Source organism: Hemitrygon akajei, unplaced genomic scaffold, assembly GCF_048418815.1.
Source record: "Hemitrygon akajei unplaced genomic scaffold, sHemAka1.3 Scf000034, whole genome shotgun sequence".
In the NCBI taxonomy this organism is placed as follows: Eukaryota; Metazoa; Chordata; class Chondrichthyes; order Myliobatiformes; family Dasyatidae; genus Hemitrygon; species Hemitrygon akajei.
The window spans coordinates 3,791,848-3,811,707 of NW_027331920.1; the positions used below are offsets into that span (position 1 = coordinate 3,791,848).

A 19,860-nucleotide genomic window follows, 5' to 3' on the forward strand; every position below is an offset into this window, starting at 1 on the left:
GGTAGTGAATTGGAGGAGGCAGAGTGTGGAAACAGTCGGTTGCCTCTCTGACTGGAAGCCTGTGACTAGTGGAGTGGCGCAGGGATGTTGTTGTTTGTCATCCATATCAGCAATCTGAATGTTAATGTGATGAACCGGATCAAATCTGTGGATGTCATCCAGATTGTGTTGTATTGTAGACAATCAGAAAGGCTATCAAAGTTTGCCGGGGGATTTGGACCAGATGGAAAAATGGGCTGAAACATTGCAGATGAATTTTAATGCAGACCAGTGTGAGATGTTATACTTGGCGTGGACAAATCAGGTGATCAGTCGAGCAACGGGGAATGCGGTAGAAGAGAGGGATCTAGGAATACAGAATCATAATGACTTGAATGTGGCGTCACAGGTCGATAGGGTCGTACAGAGAGCTTTTGGCACATCGGCATTCAGAAATGAAAGTATTGCGTACAGAAGATGGTATGGTATGTTGAAACTGTATAAGATGCTGGGGAGGCCGCATTCGTATAACTTTTGTCACAAACCTACAGGGAAAATATGAATCTGATTGAAAGAGTGCAGAGAGAATTTACCGGAATGTTGCTGGGAATTGAGCAACTGAGTTGTAGGGAAAGGTTGAATAGGTTAGGAAGTTATTCCCTGGAGTTTAGGAAAATGATGGGAGATTTCAGACAGATGTGCAGTCATTTTTAACTTGTTTGGATGTGTTACACGCACAACCTCTCAAATTGTGTTGTGGTGCCATAAGGTTTCGAATTTACTGGCTGAAATGGGACAATGACGCTTCCGGATGCGGTGGTTCAAGTTGATGTGAACATACTGGATTGATTTGAGGGGCAAAGAAATGACCATCCTGTTAAATGTGTGTAAACATCACAGGGAGAGAGGGTTTAGTATTGGGTGGATATGTTCTTCTCTCGCTCGGGATATGTGTTTGCTGGATGATGCAATAAGTTCCACTGTAGCTTTCCTGCTAACGCCACCCTGTTATTTGTTTCAATGACTTTAGTTGACTTAATAAATTCCAAGGATTCTGTTATGACTGGGAGTCTTTTGGGTGATCAGTATTTTAAAGAAAATTGTTATGATAGGATAGAACATTTTTACAGGTGTTTCTAAAAATAATTTTACTGGGAACGTTGGTGTGGCTGTTTTTGTGCCTGAATTGCAGAGAACGATAAAGAAACGACGTACTAGCCATTTTCCAGTTTGTACATCAGAATTAGTTGCCGTCATTTTAGGCTTAAAGTGGGTGGGTGAAACTTGTCCTTGCAAAGTTGTAATTTGATCAGATTCCTTTTCGGTGTTGATGAGTCTTTAAGATGGTCATTCTAGCAGTCGGTAGGGTTTACTGTTGGAAGCTCAGCCAACATAATCGCATATGCGATGTGCTGGATTAACAGATCGGTTTCCTTTGGGTCCCTGCACAGAGACATGTTGCCAGCAATCAATGGGCTGTTTGTTCTGCTACAAAAGCTGTGTTTGTCTGTACGCAGATGTGGGGGTGCACGCAGATTAGGGAGCAGCATTGGATTTGCGGGTTCCCCTCCGATTTGGTGGTGAAGGCTGATTTACGGGTGCATACAGATTTGAGGGTGTGCACGGATTTGAGGATGCACATGGATTTGAGGGCGGGCACGGATTTGAGGGTGGGCACGGATTTGAGGGCGGGCACGGATTTGAGGGTGTGCACGAATTTGAGGGTGGGCACGGATTTGAGGGTGGGCACGGATTTGACGGTTGGCATGGATTTGAGGGTGGGCACGGATTAGAGGCTGTGCACGGATTTGAGGGTGGGCATAGATTTTGAGGTGTCGGCAGATGTGGACGTTCTAAATGAACTCCCTAATGTGTTGGAAGTCAACTGCAGCAATGGTAGTATCACTGATGTCGAATTTTCCATCTGTAAATTTAAGAAATCTTTTCTTAATGCAGGTCAAATGTCGGCAGGAAAGAATGATGTGTGTTGCTGTATGATCAGTCACCTGCCCTGACAACACTCTTGTGATAATATTTCAATGTATGTTTTAATCGTATTTGGAAGTTAGGGCATCTTCCTTTCTGATGGAATCTGAAACCTGGGAGCTCCCCGTCTGATTCTTCTGGTCAGAGGCTAAATCGTTCATAAATCATTGATGTAAACTCATGGAATTTATGGTGATAGAGCGTTTGGATTATATTCTGGAAGAGAGGTGATTCAGCTTTGTATCAGAGTGCATTTCGGAAGTGTAGAAAACATCCGATTCAGTTTTATGTTTGGAAGATGAGAATAGGAAAGTACTGTTAAATAAAGATGTTGTAATAACAGTATGTTTTGATATTGAAAAGGCAGATGATATGTTCTGGAATGAAGGACTTTTGATTAAATTACGGAAATTAGGAGTGAAGGCGAGTTTGTATGTTTTTCAGACTTATTTATTTCGGCAGTCGATGCAGGTGAGGGTGGGAAACTCATATTCGAACCCTACATGGCAGTATTGCAGTCCTTTAATATTATGATTAATGATATTCTGTCTGAGATAGGTACTGGGGTGGGTAAATCACAGTATGTAGATGATGCAGCTTTATAGATTAGCGGTAAGAAAATCTATTTTGCTGCATTTAGGTGGTAATTAGCAGTTAATCGGTTGGAATATCAGGTAAATCGTTCCGGATTGAAGACGTCAGTAGCTCATACACACATCGGATGAATAGACCTGCACTTGATTTGGATTCTATGCTCAGACTCTTGAAGCCGCGTCTGTGGCAAGATTTCCGGTATTGGGAAATGAACCTGGTCAGGCGTCAGACCTCTCGGTGGGAGAGGATTTTGGAGGTAGCGACTACAACTCTATCTCCTTCACCATGGCGTCTGAAGAGGGATAGGAGCAAACAATTTGGGAAAACATTTCACTGAGGTAAGGGGAAATACGATGCTATTGGGCAGGAACGTGGAAACATAAATTGGGAGCAGATGTTCTCAGGTAAATGCACTGCAGAAATATGGCAATTGTTCTGGGAATATTTGTATGGAATTCTGCATAGGTATGTTCCATTGAAGTGAGGAAAGGGTGGCAGGGTAAAAGAACCATGCTGTACAAAGGATGTAGAAAATCTCGTTAAGAAGAAAAGCTAACAAAAGTTTCAAGAAAATTGGTACTATTGTAGCTCTAGAAAATGACAAAAGCGAGCAGGAGTCATGAGAAGGCCTTGGCGAGCGGGATTAAGGAAAACCACAAGGCTTTCTACAATAATGATGATGAGCCGTGTGAGAATAGGACCAATCGTGTACAATTGTGGAAACATGTGCATGGAGCGGAAGGAGGTAGCGAAGGTATTTAATGAATACTTTGCTTCAGTATTCACCAGTGAATAGGACCTGATTGGACTGAAAGGCTTGAGTGTATAGTCATTAAGAAAGAGCATGTTCTGGAGCTTTTGAAAGTTAGATAGGTCGCCGGGACCGAATGAAATGCACCCTTGACTACTGAGGGGAGGGAAGGGATTGATGCTGGAGTGGTGATAGGTAGGTCAAATAGAGAGAAGTAGTTGCACCCAAGGTCACGGCACCGGAAACTGAGTGACGGTCAGGAAGGAGAGTGCAGCGCACCCCCGTGGCCATCCCCCTGAACAACAGGTATATCACTTTACACACCGGTGGGCTGGGGAAATGACCTCACAAAGGAAAGTCACAACAGCGCATCCCTGTGGCCATCCCCTGAACAACAGGTATATCACTTTACACAGCGGTGGGCTGGGGGAATGACCTCGCAAAGGAAAGTCACAGCTGTTGGGTCTCTGGCGCTTGGTATGGCTCTGAGGCTCAGATGGGAACGGGGTAGAGTAACAAGGTTCTGCAAAGGAAGTTCAGAAAGTGAGGTGCAAAGTAAAGAGACAGCTCATACTGGGCTGTGATCTCAGGACTGCCATCTGTGCCAGGAATAGGAAGGATAAACTGTTTAACACGTGGCGAAGGAGTTGGCGCCAGAGGGAGGGCATTAAATATTTGGATCGGTTGAGCCCAAAGGGATTGCATTGTGCACAGAGTGTGAGTGTGTTGGTGGAGAGAGGACATCGTTGATGGAGGGTGAATGAGCACACAAACACATGCATTGCAGTGTGAGGGAGAGGAGTCAGGAGGGAAAAGGGGAATGAGGAGGATGGAGTTAGGGTTCCATTACAAAGCCCCAGAGTCACAAAACCATCCTCCTCTGGAATCGGTCCCATTCACTACCCCTGGATGGGGGTGAGCATTGAGTTGCCTTGCCAACGAGAAAATTAATCTTTCTTATGCCCCTGGTTAACACACTTCTTTAATACATTTACGTTGATCTTGAACATTGAAACGTACTGTTTGTAAAACATGTACTGATGTGAAATGGTCTCAGTGAAGGTCCGAGAGTTTAAAACGAACCGGTGTTCAGCCCCACTGTTCCGTGCCGGACAAGATTCCCCATCGGAGTCTGTCCCATCTCTCTGTGCTTGACACGTCTCACTCTAAAGTTTCCTATTTCTGTCCCTGTCCCAGTGTCTGTTATTTTCCTTCTCAACCCCGTTCCCTGTCTTCTCCCCATGACCTTCGACGCCTTTAGGAATCCAGTACTGGTCAGTCTCTGATTATGTAAACACTGTGATCCGGCCTCTGAGCGGTCCATGGCAATGAATTCCACAGCTCCCTCATGTCTCCCTCCCTGGAGTGAAGTTGCTGGAGTTTCAGCAGGTGGGATGACTGAGTGAATCTCTGTGCTCACTCAGGACAGCAGTGTGGCCTCTACTTATTGTGAACTCGCTGGAGCCTCTCGGGGTGGGTTAACTGAATGAAACTCTCCCCACTCTCTGAACAGGTGTACAACTGCTTCCGTTGCGTGAACTGTCTGACGTTTCAGTTGCTTAGGTAACTGAATGAATCTTTTTCCCACACTAGGAGCAGGAGAAGGACTTCTCCCTAGTGTGAACGCACTGGTGTTTCTGCAAATCGGATGTCTGGATGAGTCTTTTGCAAACAAGGATCAGGTGAACAGCCTGTGTGAGTCTGCTCTCTGGTATTTTGTCTCACCTTTACAATCTGAGACTGAGTCGGGAAAAGATACCGGTGCTGTGGAAGACTTCCTGCTTGGTTCCTTTGCTCAATAAGGCGACTCCATCTGAACTTAATGACGACAGACTAATTGCCCTCACATCTCATGTGATGATGGTGATGGAGAGGCTGGTCCTGACTTACCCTGGACGCTCTGGAGTTTGCCTACCAATCTCATGAGGGTGTGGATACATAATCTACCTGTTGCAGCGAGCTCACTCCCACTGCCATTGTGAGAATCGCTTTTTTAATATTTCGCTAGTGCCTTCAATACAATCCAGTCACGTCTTCAGTGCAACAACCTGCAAAGGATGGGCGTAGACAAACTCACTAACTCCTGGATTACTGCCTTCCTGACAGACAGACCCCAGTTTGCACACCCGGTGGTTCTCTGCCGGAAGTGGTGATGAGTGGTACTGGAGACCCACAAAGAACTGTCCTGTCCACGTTTCTGTTCACACTGTTATCTCACCTCCCCCCACAGTCTTACTACCTCCCTTCCTTTCCAGTCCTGAAGACTGTTCTCTCCTCTCCATAGTTGCTGCCGGCCCCTCTGATTTTCCTCCAGCATTTCCGCATCTGCAGATTTTCTCCTATTTGTTCACATGCGCATGCGCGGAGGTCGGAGGACATCCCGAATATCGCGCATGCGCTCAGTAGACGAGAGGCACACAAGGACCAGCCGCAGGTAGGAGGGTATCCGGGCGGGAATCAATCTCCGGCGTCTGAAACGCGTTTGAAGGGTTATTACTGTGAGCTCCTGCCGCACTGGTCCTGCATCCCAGGACAGCACCGGTCGGTTCCCTCTTTCTCAGCCCCACGATCCATACCAGGGTCCCAGGGTGTTTTCAGCTCATGAGCGCGCCATTTCTGCGGCGCATGCGCATCGCTGGCTGGCTGATAAGACAGGTTTCTCGTCCGCGGGGCCTTCTGGGTAATGGTGTGGCCATGCGTGACTCTGCCAGCGTTGTCCCGGTGCAGTCGGAGGAAATGTGAGCGAATTTATCTCCCAAACACTGCCGAGGTCCAGCTATATAAATGCAAGGATTAGTAACTCGGAACAAAAATATATTTCCGAGTTAATCTTGGATGAAAAGTCTACTTTCCAATCAGTAAAAATGTCAATTAGTGCTGTATGGCAAAAAAATCCTTCCGTCAGATTTAGTTCTCTCTGGGTAAAGAAGGATATAAAACAGCTTTGTCCTCGATGCCAGCTGAGTTATGGCTTTCACATCACAAAAGTGCCACACTCCAATGAGAATAACTACTTTCATGTCATTGCCATTGCCATCAATGGGTTCATCACTGTCCATCAGCTGGGGGGAGGGAATCCAAGGAATCAGAAAATCTCCAGGATCAGACATGTAGTAACAAGTGCTCTTTGCAGTGTTGTGGAACATGACCAGAACTGAAATAATACCAAAGAACAAACTGAGCCAAGTCACAGTTTGATCGAAGGCAGAAACAGCCCATTCTCATGCAGACGGGAATACAGTCAGACAATTTGATGGTCACTCTGGATGCCTGATCCTTGCCTTGTTAGAAGGTGAGGAGTTCATACAGAAACAAAGAAATCTACATTACATTACACACCCTTCGTCCCAGAATGTTGTGCAGATCATGCAATCTAACTGAGAAACTGCCTAGAAATTTCCTACCACATCACCCTCTACTCATCCTAGCTCCATGTATCTATCCGAGAGTCTCTTGAAATACCCTATTGTATCCACCTCTCCCACCTTCGCAGTGTATTCCACACACTCACCACTCTGTGTGAAAAACTTACCTCTGACATCCCCCTCGTACCGACTTCCAAGCACCTTAAAACTATGCTCCCTCCTGTGAGCCATTGCTGGTCGGGGATACTATTACAGCTGCAGAAAGGGTGGGTAATGTAGCAGGATCCTCTTTTGAGTCAGTATGGGTAGAGGTCAGGAACAGGAAGGGAGCAGTTACTCTACTGGGGGTATTCTATAGGCCCCCTGGTAGCAGCCGAGATACCGAGGAACAGATTGGGAGGCAGATTTTGGAAAGGTGCAAAAATAACAGGGTTGTTATCATTGGTGACTTTAATTTCCCTAACATTGATTGGTACTTGATTAGTTCCAAGGGTTTAGATGGGGCAGAGTTTGTTAAGTGTGTCCAGGATGGATTCCTGTCACAGTATGTTGACAGGCCGATTAGGGGGAATGCCATACTAGATCTAGTATTAGGTAACGAACCGGGTCAGGTCACAGATCTGTCAGTGGGTGAGCATCTGGGGGACAGTGATCACCGCTCCCTGATCTTTAGCATTATCATGGAAAAAGATAGAAACAGAGAGGACAGGAAAATTTTTAATAGGGGAAGGGCAAATTATGAGGCTATAAGGCTAGAACTTGCGGGTGTGAAATGGGATGATGTTTTTGCAGGGAAATGTACTATGGACATGTGGTCGATGTTTAAGGATCTCTTGCAGGATGTTAGGGATAAATTTGTCCCGGTGAGGAAGATAAAGAATGGTAGGGTGAAGGAACCATGGGTGACAAGTGAAGTGGAAAATCTAGTCAGGTGGAAGAAGACAGCATACATGAGGTTTAGGAAGCAAGGATCAGATGAGTCTATTGAGGAAAATAGGGTAGCAAGAAAGGAGCTTAAGTAGGGGCTGAGAAGAGCAAGAAGGGGGCATGAGAAAACCTTGGCGAGTAGGGTGAAGGAAAACCCCAAGGCATTCTTCAATTATGTGAAGAACAAAAGAATGACAGGAGTGAAGGTAGGACCGATTAGAGATAAAAGTGGGAAGATGTGCCTGGAGGCTGTGGAAGTGAGTGAGGTCCTCAATGAATACTTCTCTTCGGTATTCACACTGAGAGGGAACTTGATGATGGTGAGGACAATATGAATGAGGTTGATGTTCTGGAGCATGTTGATATTAAGGGAGAGGAGGTGTTGGAGTTGTTAAAATAAATTAGGACGGATAAGTCCCTGGGGCCTGACGGAATATTCCCCAGGCTGCTCCACGAGGCGAGGGAAGAGATTGCTGAACCTCTGGCTATGATTTTTATGTCCTAGTTGTCCACGGGAATGGTACCGGTGGATTGGAGGGAGGCGAATGTTGTCCCCTTGTTCAAAAAAGGTAGTAGGGATAGTCCAGGTAATTACAGACCAGTGAGCCTTACGTCTGTTGTGGGAAAGCTGTTGGAAAAGATTCTTAGAGATAGGCTCTGTGGGCATTTAGAGAATCATGGTCTGATCAGGGACAGTCAGCATGGCTTTGTGAATGGCAGATCGTGTCTAACAAGCCTGATAAGAGTTCTTTGAGGAGGTGACCAGGCATATAGATGAGGGTAGTGCAGTGGATGTGATCTACATGGATTTTAGTAAGGCATTTGACAAGGTTCCACATGGTAGGCTTATTCAGAAAGTCAGAAGGCATGGGATTCAGGGAAGTTTGGCCAGGTGGATTGAGAATTGGCTTGCCTGTAGAAGGCAGAGGGTCATGGTGGAGGGAGTACATTCAGATTGGAGGGTTGTGACTAGTGGTGTCCCACAAGGATCTGTGCTGGGACCTCTACTTTTCGTGATTTTTCTTAACAACCTGGATGTAGGGGTAGAAGGGTGGGTTGGCAAGTTTGCAGACGACACAAAGGTTGGTGGTGTTGTAGACAGTGTAGAGGATTGTCAAAGATTGCAGAGAGACATTGATAGGACGCAGAAGTGGGCTGAGAAGTGGCAGAAGGAGTTCAACCTGGAGAAATGTGAGGTGGTACACTTTGGAAGGACAATTTCCAAGGCAGAGTACAAAGTAAATGGCAGGATACTTGGTAGTGTGGAGGAGCAGAGAGATCTGGGGGTACATGTCCACAGATCCTTGAAAGTTGCCTCACAGGTAGATAGGGTAGTTAAGAAAGCTTATGGGGTGTTAGCTTTCATAAGTCGAGGGATAGAGTTTAACAGACGCGATGTAGTGATGCAGCTCTATAAAACTCTGGTTAGGCCACACTTGGAGTACTGTGTCCAGTTCTGGTTGCCTCAGTATAGGAAGGATGTGGAAGCATTGGAAAGGGTACAGAGGAGATTCTTCTCTTTGGAGAGAAGGAGGATGAGAGGAGACATGATAGAGGTGTACAAGATATTAAGAGGAATAGATAGAGTGGACAGCCAGCGCCTCTTCCCCAGGGCACCGCTGCTCAGTACAAGAGGACATGGATTTAAGTTAAGGGGAGGGAAGTTCAAGGGGGATATTAGAGGAAGGTTTTTCGCTCAGAGAGTGGTTGGTGCGTGGAATGCACTGCCCGAGTCAGAGGCAGATACACTAGTGAAATTTAAGAGGCTACTAGACAGGTATATGGAGGAATTTAAGGTGGGGCGTTATATAGGAGGCAGGGTTTGAGGGTCAGCACAGCATTGTGGGCTGAGGGGCCTGTAATGTGCTGTACTATTCTATGTTCTATTTTCAGTCTTGGGAAAAAGCCTCTATCCCTCATCATCTTATTCACCTTTCTGAATTGACAGAGAATTGATCGCAGTGGGATATCATTCTCCTTCTCTCAGCGTGGGAAGGGATTCACTCACAGCATACCCACAGACTGGCCAGTGAGTTCACCGTGGGGAGAGGCCATTCACCTGCTCTGTGTGAGGGAGGAGAACTACTCAGTCATCCAGCCTGAAGATACATCAGTAAGTTCACACCACAGTGAGATGCTCCCCCTGTTCTGCAAGCGGGAAGCCATTCATTCTGTCATTGATGCTGACGATACTGTACATGGGGTCCTGGTGAGAGCGGACAAGGAACACTGTGCACAGGTCTGATCTCCCTCCCCGAGTCCGCCTTCGGGATGCAGGGAATGAAGAGAAGGTTTCCCACATTGACTGATTGGGTGGGGGTGGCTGTGTCCTCGGAGATATTACACAGGCTGGGACTGTCTCAAAATTAGAGAAATAAGAGGTGGTCTGACTGAGAAGTCTCACAGGAATTTCATCACCCAGAGTGCAGTGAATTTTTGCAATTTTCTCCACAAGGTTTCTCAGTTCAACAGGCAAATTTAGGGCCACAGTGGTGACGGAAACACTGCGGGAAAGTGGTGCTGAATGAAGGGCAGAGAAGGCACAAGGGGCCGAATGGCCACACCGATCATGTTTATTTCCTAAAGCACAAGTTTACCTGTGCAGTCCTTCCCTTTGGGCTTTAGCCTGTCAGATTGCACAGAAATGCGGTAAGAGTTCCGGAGATCCTTCGGCAGCCACTTCAGGGCATCTCCTGTCTCCCAGCAACAGGGGACGGGTCTGGGAGGCAGCTTCGGACAACCGGCTCCGATCCACGCCGGGGAAAGACCAGGCACCCTCCGTGTTGCTGAAACATCTCACGGAATCTCACCCAGTCTCCTCACCTCTGCCACCTGAAGGAATTAAGACCCCGGCTGGTGTTGCAGACTTTACCCGAAGTGCCGCTCCCGATCTCCGACTTCTCACCGGGTCCAGTCGCTTCCGGTTCCATTCTGAGCGCTCGGCGTCCCGCCCACTGACACGCTCCGCCAATGAGAGCATGTTTGTTCCAGCGCTGTTCTCTGATTGGCTGTGAGTCTGTCTGAGGTCGGGCTGCTGCCGGGAGCCGGAGATGTCAGTCACAGTTTGTTCTCAGAATCAAAGCAAGTTCCCCGAGGCTCAAAGTTCAAAGTAAATTTTATTATCGGAGTACAAATAAATCACTGCATACAGCACCGAGATTCATTTTCCTGCGCACATTCTAAACAGAATTCTGTAGAGTAGTAACTATAACAGCGTCATGACAGATCAGCCAGAGTGCTGAAGGTAACAAACTGTGGAAATGCAAATATGGAGAAACAGGATAAATAACAAGAACATGAAATAACCGCAGCGGCTGCCGATGGATCTCCGGAGCTCTCACCGCTCCCCTGTGCAATCCGACAGGATGAAGGCCAAGGGAGAACAAGGCACAAAGGTCAACTCGTGATTTAGAAAATAAGCAGCAGGCGCTGACGTGGCCATTCGGCCCCTCACTGATTCTGTTATTCACTCAGCATCACTATTTTCCTGCCGAGCCCCCAAATATGACCTCGGGTTTTGAGTCTGTGGCGCTTGGCTACACACTCCAGCCGGAGGAATCATCATTCCTGGCCCGGCCCTGCGAGACTGTGTCTGTCTCTTATTTCCCTCATTCGGAGACAGGCCCAGTGTGATCATTCGTTGTGGGAGCATCTCAGTGCACCACTGCATCTGTCTCCTCACTGCACAATATCCTCCACATCCCCAATCGCATGGTATGAACTAATTTAATAATCGTTTTAAATATTTACTGAACAATCGTGTCACCCCCCAGCCTGACTCTCTTTATACCTGGAGAAAAGTAAAAATGAGCTGCTGGTGTTACACAGCTCGTCAGGCAGCGTCTGTGGAGGGAAATGGAAAATTGACATTTCGGGTTGAGACAGTCCAGATGTAGGATCTTGACCCGGAAAGTTGATTGTACATTTCTCTCCGCAGTTGCTGCCCGACCCACTCAGTTCCTCTGTCATCATGTTTCTTACTTGAGATTCCAGCAGGTGCAGTCTCTTGTGCCTCTTTTTTCAGAACTTGCCCCTTTCAGTCCTGCCTCAGACTGAACCAGGCTTTTCTCTCCGGCTTCTTTTCTGTTATGCTCCTTCTTTAGCCCATCACGCCGATCGGGACACAGGCGGCCACCAGCAGCTCTCCGAGGGTTGATCGGCCCATCACGCCGATCGGGACACAGGTGGCCACCAGCAGCTCTCTGGGGGTTGATCGGCCCATCACGCCGATCGGGACACAGGCGGCCACCAGCAGCTCTCCGAGGGTTGATCAGCCCTGTGGCCTCTGCTTTCACCACACGACTTCAATCGTCTTCCAGGGATGGTCCTTCCGATCCCAGGGATGAGGCCTGTGGAGATTCAGTTGACGTTTCTGTCACACTGGGTTTTTGCACGATGGGTTTGCTAGCCCCATCCCCAACACTCCTCCTTTCGTAGCCAGGCTTAGGCAGTCCATGGCTGAGTTTTCATTCTGTTCAGACCTGCTTAATCTGTTTCTGATCCCTCCCTGATACAGATACCACAATTCCTTCGCACAGACGGCAACGTAATGTTCATTCCCCGAGTCTGCAGCGCGCGTAGTGGACAATCGCGGTACTGCAGGGAATCAGCAGCTCCCCGAAAGTGAAAGCATTCTGAATCAGGAAGTGCCGGGAGTTGACATGGCTTCGAAAGGACAGGCCGAGAGTTGGACCGAGGAGGTAATTTGTCCCATCTGCCTGGATTTCTTCACCGATCCGGTTATTCTGGAGTGTGGACACAACTTCTGTCGCTCTTGTATCACACGGTGTTGGGAAAGGGTGCAGAGAAACTCCTGCCCGGAATGTAGAGCGGTGTTTGCTGACTGCACCCTCAGGGTGAATCGGGCCTTAGCAAATCTGGCTGAAAAAGCTCGAAATCTAAACCTGAATCCGAAAGGGAAGGCAAGAAAACTTCACTGCGAGGAACATGCGGAAGAACTGAAGCTGTTTTGTGAAACGGACAAGACACTGATCTGTGTGATCTGTAGAGACGCGCAGGAACACAGAGAGCACCGCTTCAAGCCGATTAAAGAAGCTGTTAAAATCTACACGGTAAAACTAACATTAATTTAATACTTAACACATTTCCTTTCTCCTACATACAATCACACGAGCCTCTATAACTAACACATCATTCTCTGCAACTTCCCCCATCTCCAACGGGATTCTAGCATCTCTCTGTCCCACAGCCCACCTCCGCACCCCGCAACTCTCCACTCTCTATACGGATCGCGCTCTACGTACTGTATCGCCCTGATCCACTCGCTCCTCCCCACTGATCTCCCTCCTGGCACCGACACCTGCAAGCGGGACAAGTGCTACACCTGACTCCTAACCTCCTCCCTCGTCACCATTCAGGGCCGCAAACAGCCCAGTTCCTCCCGTTTCTTCCATGGTTGATTGTCCTCTCGTATCCTTCTTTTCCAGCTCTTTACCTCTTCCACCTGTCCCCTCTCAGCCTCTCACTTCATCACCCTCCCCCACGTTCCCCCTCACGTTGTCTCACCCGTCACCTGTCAGCTGGTTCTCATCCCCAACCTTTTTATTCTGTCTTCTGTCCCATTCCTTCCCAGTCCTAATGAAGGGTCTCATCCCGAAACACCGACTGTTTATTTCCCCTGAATAGATGCTGCCTGACTCACTGAGTTCCTCCGGCATTTTGTGTGATAATCGGGTTTGATCACCTGTTTCTTTTGATGCATCTTTGTTTCTATTTCCTTCACTCTCTGACTTCCAGGATCAGATAAAATCTTCCTTAGACTCGCTCACAAAAAAGAAATCAGACTTCCAGGAAAAGGAGCAGCAACAGAAAGAGAAGATTTCCGGAGTTCGGGTGAGGCTTCCTGAGCGGAATTTCTGATATTACTGTCGAGTTTTGCTCCATTTAATGCAGAATGGCAGAGTATCGCAGCTCCCGTGACCTGGGTTCGATCCTGACCTCTGCTGCTGTCTGTGTGGAGTTTGCATGCTCTCCCTGTGGCCATGACAGTTTCAGACACATTCCAAGGACATGCTGGATGAATGGTTAATTACAATTAACCCTGTGAAGGTGGAGGAGAGTGATGTGAATCTGCTGGGAGTTAATGGGTCACTGAGGGAGAATAAGTTTCAGGAAAATGTGGGGGAAAGGTGTTGACGGGAATGTCTCAGAAGTAGTATGGACCCCAATGGACCGAACGGTCACTTTTATGTCATAAGGAAATACAACACAGCAATGCAGTAAACTAATCTTCACCTTTCATTCGACAGAAACAGTCACACAGTGTTCAGACCCACATCACATCCCAGTTTGCTGAACTGCGCCAGATTATCACTGAGAAAGAGCAGAGCTTACTCAGGGATCTCAGGGAAGAGGAGAAGAGGATTCTCAACCCAATGGAGAAAAATCTTCTTAAGATTCAAGAGAATATAAGGATTATTCAGGAGGAAATCACTAAGTTAAAGGAACAGATGGATCAAAAAGACAATGTGATGTTTCTCAAGGTGAGGGATTACATTTCAATTTATTTCTGTGAAATTGAACTAAATGAACAGTGGTATATTTGAAATAAACACAGCACAGTGGCCAATTCTACCAAATCAATTGCCGCTGCTGGTGTCCTCACACAGAGTGTTCTCCTTGCATGAGGAACCTCCAATCACTCCGCTAATGACATTCTAAATATCGGAGATAGGTATTCGATCCTTTATCAGCAACATACAATATTTAAGCGATGAATATCCGGTTTCCATCAGATTACAGAAACTTTCACTGTCTCTACTTTTTCGGATAAGTTTTACATGGGATTGTGTCCCATTCTCCGTCATGAGCAGGCCATTCAGTGCATCTTCTATCAATTTCCCCTCTGCACAATCCTCCTGCCACCTACTCACCGCACCCAGCAACAGGGCCCCGAACTCCCTGGTCCCTCACGTGTTTATCCAGCCTCCCCATTACATTCAATCTCTGCTGTTCCATTTCATCCACTCCTGTGGCACTGAGTTCCACATCCTCCTCACTAAATTTCTTGTGGGATTTATTAAAAACCACCTGGCATTTTATCTTTGACTGAAGGTCTCCCCATAAATAGAAAAATAGAAACAAAGAAAACCTACAGCACAATACAATCTCTTTGGCCCACAATGCTGTGTCGAACATCTACTGACTTTAGAAATTACCTCGAGTTAGCCATAGCTCTCTATTTTTCCAAGCTCCATGTACCTGTGTGGGATTCTCTTGAGAGACCCTATCGCATCCAGCTCCACCTTCGTTGCTGGCAGCTCATTCCACCCATTCCAAAACACTTACCCGACATCTCCTCCGTACTACCTCCAAGCACCTGTGTCCTCTCATGTTCGCCATAATGAGGTACTTTTTCCACCTTCACACGATCAAATCCATCACTAATCTTAAATTGTTCCATTTTATCATTCTGACGTCTTATCCAGATATAATGCACAGCCTGTCCTGTCTTTCCCGTAAGTTTCATCCTCTCAGTAATGGTCTAACTTTCAGAAACTTTTCCTGTAATTTTCCCCGCGGTTCTGTATTGCTGGTGTGTGTTTGTGACTGTGGGAGTGGGAATTTTCAACATCTTGTAATGATTTGGATGAAATTCAGGATGTGGACATTTAGTCCAAGTCTAATCAGATTTGTGCTTTTATTTATTTCAGGAGGAAGCTCATTGGAACAGGAGGTAGGACATGCTCTTTACTGAAACCCTGTATGGATTTGTAAAATAGTTCAAAATTCCAGTTTATCACCAGCAGTTTAATATTTACAGAATCAGTGATGATGTCCAGGAATTGTCAGTGACAGATGAGGCCCTACCAGTTGAAAAATTCGATCGCTTCTATTTGTTGAACACAGTGCTGAGAGAAATACTTGATGCCATTAACCGAGGTAAAACTTACAAAGATTCATTTTTCCTTGTTCATGAAACACAATTAATTTATAAGCTGAAGCAAAGATTGGCTGTGATAATGGACTGAAGGGGAACTGAAGTTTATTTCACATCAACCCCACCCACTGGGAGGCATCACTGTCACATGGTCACATGGAGATGTCAGACCCCTGAACACACCAGCACAGGGTCACAATACAACCAATACACGGGACTGGCAGATGAACCACTGTGTCCTGATCCCAGACACACTGCACTAACACACCAGGACATGAGTTTGAATTCTTCCTCAAGAGCGGGTAATTTAATACTGACTTGATGATATTGTAAGGGATAAAAGCGGGTATCAGTGTGGTGACTGGGATTGTCAGGAAAATACACAAGTCCTTCGTGCCCTGTGAGTGTAGACTCTGACTGACATAGATCTTCCCACTTCCGGATCAGCATCTCTCACTGTTGTTAGAGGCAGAAGAGGGGAGTGGTCGTGATCGGGGACTCAATTGTCAGGAGACAGACAGGAGAATGTATTAACGTGAATTGGACACCCGAATGGTATGTTGCCTCCTAGGTGCCAAGGTCAGGGATGTCTCAGATCGTGTCTGCAGCATTTTGGAGAGGGAGGGTGAAGAGTCAGCCATCTTGTTGCATTTTGGGACCAATTACATAGGAAGTAAAAACAAAGAGGTCCTGAAAAGAATCTGGCTAGCTTGGTAGAAAGCTCAGAAGCAGTACCTCCAGAGTTGTAATTTCTGGATTGCTGCCTGTGCCACGTGCTGGTGAGGGTAGAAACAGGATAATTTGACAGATAAACATGGCTGAGAAGATGGTGCTGGGGCCAGGGCTTCAGGTTCTTGCAATATTGGGATCTGTTCTGGTGGAGGAATGACCTGCTCAAAAGGGATGGGTCGCACCTGGACCCGAGGGAGAACAATATTCTCACAGAGAGGTTTGATAGAGTTGTTTGGGAGGGTTTTTACTAATTTGGTGGGGTGGGGGTTGGAAGTGGAGTGAAGGGACAGGACTGATGGTAAAAATGCAAAGATAGCATGCAGTCAGACTGCCAGATAGAGTGGACAGATGCGAGGAGAAAATTGCAGCCAGCAGGGTGAGTATCAGTGCATTAGTGATGCAGAATTAAAAAGGGTAGCAGATACAGTACACAAAGTGTTATATCTCAATGCATGGAGTATGAGAAATAAGGTGGATGATCTTGTTGCACGATTACCAATTGTCAGGTATGATGTTGTGGCCATCACGGAATCGTGGCTGAAGGACGGTTGTAGTTGGGAGCTGAATGTTCAAGGTTACACAATGTATCGGAGGAAGCAAGGTCGGGTGAGGGGGGTGACATGGATCTGCTGGTAAATCAGCAGCAAGATGTGACATAGGATTGGAAGATGTTGAATCTTGTGGGTTGAGGTAAGGAACTGCAAAAGTAAAAATGACACTGACAGCTGTCATATACAGGCCTCCCAACAGTCAATGGGTTGAGGCCCACAGATTACAACTGGAAATAGAAAAGGCTGATGTAAAGGACAATGTTATGATCATCATGGGAGATTTCAACATGCAGGGCAATTGGGAAAATCAGTTTGGTAAAGGATCTCAAGAGAGTGAGTTTGTTGAATGCAATGTGATGACTTTCTAGAGCAGTTTGTCGTTGAGCCTACTCGGGGAATAGCTCTACTGGAGTGGGTGTTATGTATTGAACCAGAGGTGAGTAGTTAAAAGAAACCTTAGGAAGCAGTGCTCACAACGTGACTGAGTTCAACTTGAAATTTGATAAGGAGAAAGTAAAGTCTTGACGTTGTAGTATTTCAGAGGAGTAAAATAAATTCCAGTGGTCTGAGAGAGGAGTTGGCCAAAGAAAATTGGAAGGAGATGCTGGCAGGGATGAGAGCAGAGCAGAAATGGTGTCAGTTTCTGGGGAAATGAGGAAGGTGAAGGATAGATGTATTCCAAAAATAAATAAATACTCAAATGGCAAAATATAAACCGTGGCTGACAAGGGAAGACAAGTTAATGTAAAGGCAAAAGAGAGGGCATACAACAAAACAAAAATTAGTAGGAAGACAGAGGATTGGGAAGCTTTTAAATATCTACAGAGAGGAACTAAAAGAATGATTGGGAGGGGAAAAATAAACAATAAATTGATTTGAATTGAATTGACTTTATTACTTACATCCTTACATGAGGAGTAAAAATCGTTAAGTTATGTCTCCACCTAAAAGTGCAATGTGCAATTTATAGTAATTTATAATGAATAATATGTACAACAGGCTAGTTCATATAACATAGAAATATTGTTGTTTCCACACAAGTTAATCAGTCTGATGGCCTGGTTGAAGAAGCTGTCCCGGAGCCTGTTGCTCCTGGCTTTTATGCTGCGGTACCGTATCCCGGATGGTAGCAACTGGTACAGTTTGTGGTTGGGGTGACTCTGGTCTACAAAGATCCTTCAGGTCCTTTTTACACACCTGTCTTTGTAAAACAAGTTAGCAAACAATATCAAATTGTTTTTCAAGTATTGTAAAAAAATAAAACAGAGATGAGAGTGGATATAGGACCGCTAGAAAATGAGGCCGGATATATAATAACGCGGGATAAAGAGATGGCAGATAAACCAAATATTTTGCATCAGTCTTCACTGCGGAAGACACTGGCACTGTGCCAGATGTTGAAGGGTGTGAGGGAAGAGAAGTGAGTGCAGTTGCTGTTACAAGGGAGAAGGTGCTCAAAAAGCTGAAAGACTTAAAGGTACATAAGTCACCCAGACCAGATGAACTGCACCCTAGTGTTCTGAAAGAGGTTGTGGTAGACATTTTGGAGGCATTTCAAATGATCTTTCAAAAATCATTGGACCCTGGCATGGTGCCAGAGGACTGGAAAATGGCAAATGTCACTTAACTCTTTAAGGAAGGAGGAAGGCTGCAGAAAGGAAATTATAGACAGTTAGCCTCACCTCTGTGGTTGGGAAGAAATTGGAGTCAATTGTTAAGTATAAGGTTATGGAATACTTGGTGACACTGGACAAGATAGGACAAGTCAGCATGGCTCGTTAAGGGAATATCCTGCCTGACAAATCTGTTGGGATTCTTTGAGGAGATTACAAGCAGGATAGATAAAGGAGATGCCGTGGATGTTGTATATTTGGAATCTCGGAAGGCCTTTGACAAGGTGCCACACATGAAGGTGGTAATCAGGTTAAGAGGCCATGGAATTACATAAAAGTTACAGGCATGATTAGAACATTGGCTGATTGGTAGGAAACAGCGAATGAGAGTAAAGGGATCCTTTTCTGGTTGGCTGCCAGTGACTCGTGTTCCGCACGATTTAGCTGATGTAATAGACCATAAGATATAGGAGCAGAAATAGGCCATTCGGCCCATCGAGTCTGCTCCACCATTCAGTCATGAGCAGATCCAATTCTTCTGGTCATCCCCACTCCCCTGCTTTCACCCTATACCCTTTGATGACCTGGCTAATCAAGAACCTATCTATCTCTGCCTTAAATATGACTTGGCCTTAACAGCCGCTTGTGGCAACAAATTCCACAGATTTTCCACACACTGACTAAAGTAATTTCTCCGCATCTCAGTTCTAAAAGGACGTCCTTCAATCCTGAAGTCATGCCCTCTTGTCCTAGAATAGATGGCTTTGTTTCCAAGTTTGCAGATGATACGAAGATTGGTGGAGGTAGTGTTGAGGAAACAGTTAGGCTGGACAAGGACTTGAATGAGGAGAATGGGAAGGGAAGTGGCAAGTGATATACAAAGTTGGAAATGCATGGCCATGCACTGTGGTCGTAGAAATAATGTGCAGATTTTTTTTTTCAAATGGGGAGTAAACCCAAAAAGCTGAGATGAAAATGTACTTAGCAGTCATTCTACAGAACACACTAAAGGTTAACTTGCAGGTAGAGTCAGTGGTGAGGAAGGCAAATCCAACATTAGTATTCAATTCAAGGGGTTTAGATAGCATTCAATCCAAGAGCAGGGATGTGATGCTGAGGCTTTATAAGGCAATGGTGAAGCCTCACCTTGAGTATTGTGTACAATTTTGGGCTCCTATTCTAAGAAAAGGTGTGCTGGCATTGCAGAAGGTTCATTTCATAAGGATGATTCCAGGAATGATAGGGTTATCATATGAGGAACGTTTGATAGCTCTGTGTCTGTACTCGCTGGAATTTAGAAAGATGAGGGGGGATCTCATTGAAACCTTTCGAATGTTGAAAGTCCTAGACAGAGTAGATGTGGAAAGGATGTTTCCCATGGTGGTGGAGTTTAGGACAAGAGGGCACAGCCTCAAGATAGAGGGGGGTCTATTTTAAACAGATGCGAAGAAATATGAGCCAA

At 46.1% G+C, this 19,860-nt stretch overlaps 1 long non-coding RNA gene across 1 annotated transcript; it reads left to right on the forward strand.

Annotated features, from left to right (window-relative positions):
• Positions 1-13,996: 13,996 nt before the first annotated feature.
• Positions 13,997-15,500, forward strand: LOC140719999 (uncharacterized). Its single transcript, XR_012097070.1, has 3 exons — positions 13,997-14,105; positions 15,276-15,298; positions 15,386-15,500. It is a non-coding gene; the product is annotated as an uncharacterized lncRNA (long non-coding RNA).
• The last annotated feature ends 4,360 nt before the right edge of the window (positions 15,501-19,860 follow it).